This window comes from Hyaena hyaena, unplaced genomic scaffold (genome assembly GCF_003009895.1).
Source record: "Hyaena hyaena isolate Hyena2069 unplaced genomic scaffold, ASM300989v1 scaffold_783, whole genome shotgun sequence".
Classification (NCBI taxonomy): Eukaryota; Metazoa; Chordata; class Mammalia; order Carnivora; family Hyaenidae; genus Hyaena; species Hyaena hyaena.
The window spans coordinates 468,528-476,615 of NW_024081416.1; the positions used below are offsets into that span (position 1 = coordinate 468,528).

General features: G+C 53.8%; 1 protein-coding gene and 1 long non-coding RNA gene across 6 annotated transcripts in view; one reads left to right on the forward strand and one right to left on the reverse strand.

Moving 5' to 3' along the window:
* The window catches only part of GATAD2B (GATA zinc finger domain containing 2B), a 90,138-nt gene extending 84,451 nt beyond the window's left edge, over positions 1-5,687 (reverse strand). For 2 of the 5 annotated variants that reach the window (XM_039218957.1, XM_039218954.1), the window contains exon 1: positions 4,982-5,052. The gene's annotated coding sequence lies outside the window, so the exon portion shown is untranslated. Of the gene's footprint in view, positions 1-4,981; positions 5,053-5,548 lie in introns of those variants that run through there. The other 3 variants (XM_039218956.1, XM_039218955.1, XM_039218958.1) reach the window with 2 other exon arrangements.
* On the forward strand, positions 5,308-7,415 carry LOC120221518. Its single transcript, XR_005525820.1, has 2 exons — positions 5,308-5,372; positions 6,974-7,415. It is a non-coding gene; the product is annotated as an uncharacterized LOC120221518 (long non-coding RNA).
* The last annotated feature ends 673 nt before the right edge of the window (positions 7,416-8,088 follow it).

Consider the following 8,088-nt stretch of genomic DNA (forward strand, 5'->3'; position numbering starts at 1 on the left):
TATTTGATCGACAAATATTTATTAACTATGCATCAAGCACTGTATTAGGCATTAAAACGCCAAAATAAATCGATAACTTCGTGGACCTCACATCATAGGAGGGGAAACAGTAAGCAATAAATGTAAAAAAACGGGGGGGGGGGGGCCTGGCCCTGGCTTGATCAGAGGAGCACATAGACTCTTGATCTTGGGTCGTGAGTTTGAGCCCCACATTGGGTGTAGAAATCACTTAAATAAACTTTTAAAAAAGCAACAAATGTAACAAATATGTTATAAAGTTATAAGTGCTATAAAAAAACAAAAAGAGAGGGGCAGCTAGGTGGCTCTGTCCATTAAACGTCCAGCATCCGACTCCGGCTCAGTGTCCCATTCCAGCTCAGGTCATGATCTCACGGTTGGGGGGTTCAAGCCTCACATGGGGCTCTCTGCTGGCAGCTCAGAGCCTGGAGCCTGCTTCAGATTGTGTCTCCCTCTCTCTTTGTCCTACCCTACCTCATGCTCTCTCTCTCTCAAAAATAAATAAACATAAAATAAAAATAAAAACACAAAAACAGAGCATAACAGAATTCGGAAAGGTGGTCAAGGTGCAATTTTAAGAGGTAGGATAAGATCTCATTGAAAAGGTGACATATTTAAGCAAAAACCTGAAGGTGAGGAAATTAGTCATTTGTATTATCTCTGTAGGAAAAACTATTTCTCACTATCTGGAATAGCTAGTGCAAAGATTCTAAGATAAAAAATGTAACTAATGCATTTAAGTAACAAGTCAAGGTGGCTGGACCTGAGTGAGCAACAGGGAGAAAAAGAGATCAGCTACTTTGGAAATAACTTCTAGGTAAGAGATGCACAAACCCTCCAGTTAACATTTCTAATCCCTCACAACTACAATGGGTACTTATTTTTAAAAATTTTTTTAATGTTTTATTTATGTCTGAGAGAGAGACAGCATGAGCAGGGGAGGGCCAGAGAAAAAGGGAGACACAGAATCCGAAGACAGGCTCCAGGCTCTGAGCTGGCAATCAGCACAGAGCCCGACACAGGGCTCGAACCCACGAACCTTGAGATCATGACCTGAGCTAAAGTCGGACGCCCAACCGACTGAGCCACCCAGGCGCTCCTACAATGAGTACTTTTTAATCCTGATGTCTAATCTAAATCCTACTAACATTCCAGCCTATATCTGGGGAGACTACAAATTCCACCTTCCCCCAAAACAGACAAGTTCAAGAAACCTTTGATCAAGAGGTTTAAAGCACGACTTTCAGGTTCAAGTAATGATAATCTGAATTATCTTTAAAATATAAACATTTTACATTGCTTGTGAAAATCAAGAATGGCTCAGGAATGTGGAAATACTGTCATTTTTTATCAATAGTTTACTGGCTAGTATTAATAACAATCAAATTTGTATGTCGTCAAAGCTGCTTCTGCAATTACTGGAACTCTCGGAGGTCTGGGACCTGACCAGTTTCACACCTCAAAAGTAACAAAACATGTGTTCTTAATTCATCTGTTGCTTTTGGTGTAATAACCCAAAACTCTTGATAGCTTCTTGCCAGTTAACGGCAACGTAGGGCAATGACAAAGATTAGAGGATTTGAGGGAGACACCAACTAAGAAGTGGAGCAGATGCGCTAAGTTCTGTTAACGACCCGGGGTCACTCCTTTCCTACTCCACGAACTCAAAACTACACAGGAATATTTCATACATCCACAAGAGAGAAAAAGATGAAACATGAAGAGGAAGCATTTTAAATCAGACCTACCCTCCAGTGCTTTCATCGTTACCACCCAAATACGGGAGTCTCTCTGCTTCATGGACTCCGGAGTCACCAAGATCCACCCAAAGTATCACAGGAATAGAATACTGAGAATAAAACAAACAATACAGCTAACAGAAGCTTTCCCCCCTAAAAGTCAGCCCTTTTCAAGAAAAACTGAACTTCCTCATGTATCTTTTCCCGAGCCTGGCCGATGCAAACTGCAACTTTGTGTGGCATTATCTGAGAGGATTTTTCCTGAGCAAGAGGTGGACAGCTTTACACCAGGGCCAGATTTATAGTCAATCTGGGTGTGTCTTTTTTTCCCCCCCCTTTCCCCAGACTGCTTCAGAAAATGCCTGACTATTGTGCCTTAATGTGTTATGATGCAGAGCTTTAAATACTGCAAAAGTTCTAGGAAAGAATTCCTTGGTCAAGTTATGGCTCAAATCTTACACTTTCTCCAGCAGTTGTTTTAATCAATCAAAGTTGGTTTGGCTTTTCTCAATGAGCCCAACACCGCGAGCATTCTGAGCACGGAGGGCTGTCAGCGTGCTTGTCCCAGTGGGCTGGTGAACACGGAGCATCCTCCAGAGCCTAGAAACCAGGACAGCACAACTGCTGCTCCCTACAGGTGCACCTCCAGCTTGGTGGGTGGGGAAGGGAAGGGAAGGGAAGGGAAGGGAAGGGAAGGGAAGGGAAGGGAAGAAGGGAGGAAGAGTAAACTGAAACAAGAGGCCTGGTTTACATAGAACATACCCCTTAAACCAGGATGAATCCAAAGGCCCAAGCATACGATCGGATACTACTACTGGCACACTGACCCTACCCCACATGCTGCAGTTCTGTAACCAAAATCCAACCAGCCTGAAGGTCTGGCCAGGTCCAGCAAGGGGGGGTGGGGGGTGATGGGAATTGGAAACATTTGTCAGGAAAAAAGAAAAGAAAAGAAAAGATAAAGGAAGAAAAGGGAAAGAGAGCAACACAAGAAGCTCTGCAATGAACTTTGAGACTCTGAAGTTCAGAAAAAATCTTCACTTCTTCCGTCCCCAGCCCTGTGGCCTTATTTATGCTAAACACAGCAGTAAAAGTCACTACCAGATCCTAGATCTGAAGGACTGATCAGGGTACCTGGTCTACACTGATCCTAAACAAGTACATGAATGCAGCCTCTATTCAGATCCTTTTTGAACTGCCTCTAAACAGGAAGTTAACAGACATCACACAGTCAGGGGAGGCGGACCACAGTGTCATGAAGATGGATGCTGCTGTCACTGTTGCGGATCCCTCTCACTTCAGGAAGTGTTTGTTCTCAAGGAAGGAATAAGCAGAACAAAAGTTGAGAAGCCTCACCTCTTCGCAAACTGGGTCATTCAGTCTACAGGTCTGGCCTTCTGAGTCCTACCGAGTAATATTCATCTGCTGTGTTCCTCACCACGATGACGACCACCGCCACCAGACTAGAACTAAGCTCCTCTAAAGACAGGTCAGTACCCCGCTACCTCATTATTCTCACAACCCGCCTGCTTAGAAAGCCCAAGGAAAGGGTATCCTTGACCCAGCCCATCCCCAAACTGAGCCCAGGTGACAGTTACCCAAAAAGCAGCACCATTTCCAACAGATGTGGGCCTTCCTTCCAAACACCACACCCCCTCCAGTAGCCCCAGGAGCAGCCTCGTTCACCAAGCGCGCCCAGAAATGTTACTCGAGAACAGTACTCTACCAAGACCGATGGGCACCGAGAACGTGAACGAGACTTCTAGGAAGAGCTGAGATCAGTGTATAAGAGGAAAAGCAGTAAAGTTAGCACTAAACATCCCAACAGGTTAACCTCCAACATACAGACACCGCTGCTGCCACCAGAAAACGAGGAGACAGCAGCGGATGGGGAGGGGACTCGGTGGCTGGAGGTGCGGGAGGGAAGCATTCACTTTGTGTCACATGCACGCCCTGCCTATCCAAAACTAAATTATTAGGAGTAAAAATGTCTCAAACGCGCAAAAGCACCAGCTCTTCCCCAGGGATCTGGGCGACCCGCTTTCGCTCCAGCTGCCGCCAGGCCAGTCCTCGGTGCTGCAGTGTGGCCTTCCGCGTTGCCGAAACCGAGGAAGCGTTCCCCCCAGGCCCCTCGAGCGCGCACAAAAGCCCTCCACATCACCACGAGAAAACTCCCGATTCTCCGGATGACAGCAGAAGAAAAGGCTGAGCGCTGGCTCGGCTAACACGCACGTGCCACCCACCCGCCAGCGGTGCCTCCGTCTCCACCTCGGCGCCGGGCCTGGGCGCCGACACCTTGTGTCTGGGGGAGTCGGAAGAAGCGAGCAAACCCTCGCGGAGGGGAAGGCCGTCCCGGGCCGGCGAAGGGCGCCGGCAGGGGCGGCTCGATCCTCGGTGCAGCCGAGGGCAGGGCAGGGCGGCCGAAAAGACGCGAGCTCCCGGAGAGGCGAGGGGGAGGGCCGGTCCCAGTTCCGACGACCCCCGGGCACCGGGCCGGGATGCAAGCGCAGGGCGTCCCGGGAGCCCCGCGGGGACAGGGGCAACGGAGTCGCCACACAAGAGAAGCGCCCACACGAGCGGGGACAATTCCCTTCCCCGACAGGAGGGCGACGAATAAAGGGCCCAGGTTCTGCGCTCCTGAGCCCTTCACCTACATAAAGAGAAGCCCCCGCGCCGCCCGCACCCTACGGAGCCCCCGGGGGCCCCGGCGGCCGGCGGACCCGGCCCAGCGCTCGGGGATAGGCCCCCACGCCCCGAGGGCGCCTCCGCGGGCGGAGAGGGGTCGGGGGGGGCGCTAGAGAGGAGCGGAGGGGGCGCATGGCGGGCAGGAGGCCGGGAGTGAAAGCGGGGATGGCGGGGGAAACGGGGCGCGCGGGAGGGGAAAGAGAGTAAAAGCAGAAGGAACGGAGGGACGCAAGGCGGGGGCGCGCGAGGCCGAAGGGAAAGGCCGGGGCGCGCGCGCGGGCGGGGGAGGGGACGAGGTGAGGGGAGCGCGAGGCGGGGGCGCGCGGGGCCGGGCGGGGGAGGGGGACGCGAGGCGGGGGCGCGCGGGCGGGCGTCGGCTCGCGGGCGCTTCCCCTCCCCCGCCCTCCACCTTTCCCTTCCCCCACCTCCGCCGCCGCCGCCGCCGCCGCCGCCGCCGCCTCCCGGCTCCCTGCCGTCCTCGCTGCTCACCGCCCCCGGGCGGGCGGGCAGCCAGGCGGGCCTAGGCCAAAGCTCCTCACCTGGCGGTGGCGGTGTAACTCCCGGCGAGCTCGCCTCCTCAGGCGGCGGCGGAGGCGTCGAAAAAGGGAGGCGACGGCACAGTGGGTTCCGGGCCCCGCTGACGGGACCGGGGGCGGGGGTGGGGGAGGGGGGCGGGCCAGCCCGGGGCGGGCGGGCGGAGCAGACACTGCGGTACAGACGGGGGCAGCGGCGGCGGCGGCGGCGGCGGCTGCACCGGCGGCGGCACCACACAAACAAGGACGCTGATTGGGCAGCTGCCAAGCGCCTCGGCTCCGCCTTCCCCACACGCCACGACGCCCATTGGACGACCTAAGCCGGCCTCCCCGCCCTTTTCTTCGCGGCCACACCAATAGGAGGCGGGATGCCGGGACTACACCCCACCCTTGAAGCGTGAGTGGCTAGAGAAGTGATGACTGGCGTACGTAATACCCAATCCTAAGCGGAGGAGGGGGATGGTCCAGCGGGGGCGCGTTAATGGGTACCTCGGCCAGTCCCAGACACATCCGGGTCTTCAGCAGCCCATTAAGTGTCGGGGGTCAAAAAATCGCTTCAGGCTGCAACTTTACCTCAGAGACGTTTTGGTCCCCAGGCAGCCGCCGTACCGCAGTCTCCTCAAACCGGGATTCCCCTTCGGCCAGCTCTCATTCTTCCGACTCCAAAGATGGAGGCCGGCGAGCGGGCGCCAGGCTCCGCGTTGGGTGGTGGTTCATCGCGACAGAATCCCGGAATTTGACGGGGGCAGTAGCCGTGGGCGCTCGGGCCTCACTGTGCGCGCGGGGCGTGGCCTGCCCGCGTCCGGCCCAGGCCTCGAGCCTCCCGGGCCCCGCGGTGCCCGGCGCGGAGCGGCCCGGCGTGCGGGGCCCCGGGGCTGGCCGGGCTCCCGACGCGGGGAGCGGCGTCCGCCGGGGCGCGGCGCCTCGTGCCGACCTCCCCGCCTGCAGCCCAACTGTCGGAGCGGTTCTCGAGCTCCTCGAGGACCAGGATCCGGTGTCCGGAGTCGGGGTGCCGGGGAGCCGCCGCCCAGCGCTGCGGCCTCATCAACTACTCCTTCATTGATGGCTCTAACTCTCGAGGGAGATAGGGTTGTCCCCAGTGCACAGGCGGAGGCACGACGTGCCCCAGGTCACCCGTGCCAAGTGGCAGGGCTGAAGCCTGCACCCCCGAACGTCAGGAAGCGGGCTCAGAGAGGCTGAGTTACTTGCAAAGGTCGGACATCCGATTAGGGAGGAAGCAGTGGTTTGAAGCCCGGGATTACTGGCTCCAGAAGCACTAGAATGTGTTTTCCAAATCTTGTATTATTTTTTTAATGTTGATTTATTTTTGAGAGAGAGAGAGAGAGAGGGAGACACAGAATCTGAAGCAGCTCCAGGCTCTGAGCTGTCAGCACAGAGCCCGACGCGGGGCTCGAACCCACGGACCGTGAGATCGTCACCTGAGCCGAAGTCGGACGCTCAACCGACTGAGCCCCCCAGGCGCCCCTCAAATCCTTTAGAAGTCAATGCAAAGGAAACTGATGGAGAAGGCGCATGAAGACAGGTGGACCCTGGACACCCACACAGAAGGGTGTCCGCATCCTTGTTTCCTTCTAGGGTCCCAGTGAGGAACGTGGTCTCTGGAGTCAGACTGCCTGGGCTTGGGCGTGGGCTCCACCTCCACCAGCTGTAGAATTGGGGTGCAAGTTATTTTAACAATTATTCTCTATGTCCCAGTCTCCACTATGAGTAAAATGAGGATATTGAGAAAAGCACCCAGCTCATAGGGCACTTGTGAGGATTTTAAAATAGTGCACTTAAAATGCTCAGAACAGGACCTAGTGAGAGTAAACACTTGGTGAACGTAATAAATGGTAACTGTTATGAGAGTTTTCCTCACTTTCAACAATTGCACTCTCTTAGCTCTAAATTCAGCTTCTGTTGCTATCTGCCTGCTGTACCTACCTTGCTCTGCACTGAACATTCTTTCTTGTCTCGATACTTGTTTTAACACACAAGATGGAGGCCCTGTCATGTGCCGGGGGTCCAGGAGGAATTGTGACAAAGTCACTGCCCTCATCAAAGTGCAGCCTTCCCTAACCTGGCGTCTTGCTCGTTCTCTGCTGTCTGGCAAGAGGGGACACGGGGGACACGGTGGCCAAAGATGCCAGCCTGACGAAGATGCCTTTCAACAGAGAGTGAGACCATGGAGGGGACTTTGAATCTAGAGCGATCAAACTCCTGAGGAAGATGAGCGTGTGGGGCCGCTGTTGGAGTGGACCTGGCCTTTCCCTCTGCGGACTGCCTGCTTGTTCTTTTTATGAAGCTAGCATTTATGGAGTGTGCTCAGCACTTTATATGGTTTATGTAATTAATCTTGACAATCTCCTTGATTTGCAGACAAGGAAAAACTGAGGCACAGCAGTTAATTTGGCCGATATAATAAAATTAGTAAATGGCAGAGACCAGATTTAATTAAAAATTTGTCACACTCAAGCATATATGCTCTAAAGATATTGGGCACATGTTTTCCCTCATACAGCTCCCTAGGCCATAGGACAGAGATGTCAGACATCATAGTGAGTACTTTGCTATTGGAATTTCCAGATATTCTTGTGTTTATAAAGAATTCTGGAGTCCTGTCCATGTGCCTGTAGGTGTCTAGAAGGAGGCTCACGGGTGAGAAGTATAAGCCAGGGGCAAGGATGATTATCGTTACTGTGACTCAAGGGGAGCTCTAGATTGTATGCTCCGGTAAGGTAGGGACGGAGCTCTACTCTAATTCCAGATGGTTCTGTGCACTGCTGGGCACACCACACCAACAAAAACTTTGGTTTTTGGTATTTCAGATACAGGGAAAGGTTGAATCTGGGGAGTGAGGTCTGATCAGAACCTGGGGTGACATGAGGGTTCCTTGAAGAAGGCATCTCCTAGCCCCTGGCAAGACTGATGGCGTTTCCTAAGCCCCTGCTCCCCTCCTGTGCAGCTCTTTTAGGGCGCTGGAAAAGCACCTACTGTGCTTGGCATAGGATGGGGAAGGGTCGGTCCTGTGGCTTGAAGTTTACAGCATTTAGAGAGTCCTTCTCTCTTCATCCACTGTGATCCACTCCCGGGAATTTGCACTCAAGTGTCCC